The sequence below is a fragment of the Echinops telfairi genome, unplaced genomic scaffold (assembly GCF_000313985.2).
Source record: "Echinops telfairi isolate 266 unplaced genomic scaffold, ASM31398v2 ScPeMD7_23;HRSCAF=83, whole genome shotgun sequence".
Taxonomy (NCBI): domain Eukaryota; kingdom Metazoa; phylum Chordata; class Mammalia; order Afrosoricida; family Tenrecidae; genus Echinops; species Echinops telfairi.
This window is the reverse complement of record NW_022103920.1, coordinates 52674621-52675766: the sequence shown is the minus strand read 5'-3', so window position 1 is coordinate 52675766 and position 1146 is coordinate 52674621.

The following is a 1146-nucleotide window of genomic DNA, read 5'->3' as shown; positions in this document are numbered from 1 at the left end:
AGTAGAAAGATAATGTTTTGAAGACAATGATGGTAACATTTGTAAAAGTTTTCTTGATATGGATAGTTATAATACCTGTAAGAGCCCCCAATACAATTAATTTTAAAAAGAGGAAGAAAATATTGTATAGGGTAAATAGTAAGGGACTCGTGATTCTAGGCCTTGGGTTGAGAGGGAAAGGTAAGGAGAAAGGATATGTTAGACAAGAAAACTTTGGGACGAGGTCAGAGATGCCAAGGAAAAGATTAGCTGTTTTGCAGTTTTTTTGCAGCTATTATTTAAATTTTTTAAAAAGTGTGCTTTTAGAAGGTAAAGGTTGAGCAAACATGTATGTGGTATCATAGAGAATTGTATTTAAATATTCAAAATGTTGTGATAATTAGTTATACATTATTTAAGTAATTATTTTGACTTTGTGTTGATTTATGAGGTAATCACTTTTGTCCATTTAAATGAATTTTCAGGTATTTTTCTTCAATATCTAAATTAATAAACTTACTGTGCAAACCCATTACATGCAATGCTAATCTGCCTAAGCCCACGTAGACCATCAGCTTTTCTGTAGCTTCAACCACAGTGGTTGAAGAATATTGTTCTGAGTGCCAAATTAGCAGTCTGCCATGGTCCACATTTCAGGGCAGGACTACACTGGGTATAAAAGTATAACAAGGAGTATTTGTGCATCATAAATAGTCAAGTACTCCACTACTAGCCCAAAGGCTGGTGCTTTAACTCCATACCGAGGCTACTCAGGAGACAGGTAACACCCTGCACACCCTATAGTGTGGTTCAACACTGCCTCCGTGGAAATGCTGAGTCAACTCAACAGTAACTAACAATTACCAGTATACAGAGAAGCTAGAGGTTCAGAACTTGTTTGTTTGATTTCCCCCCCACGTTTTCTCAAATCAAATCTGCATCTTGGATTTTCTGACCGATACATCTTCTTCCTTTTATACCAAGTTAAAATTTCTATCTCACCATTTTCTAATCTCTGTTTATTTTCCTTGATTTAATGTCCAAAAAATAAAAAGAGAATTTCTGAAATCTAACATGCTCCCATTAATCAATATAACCATTAAGATGCTCATCTAAAATGGCTAACTGGATCTACCAATATTAATAATTGGAAAAATATAATATCCT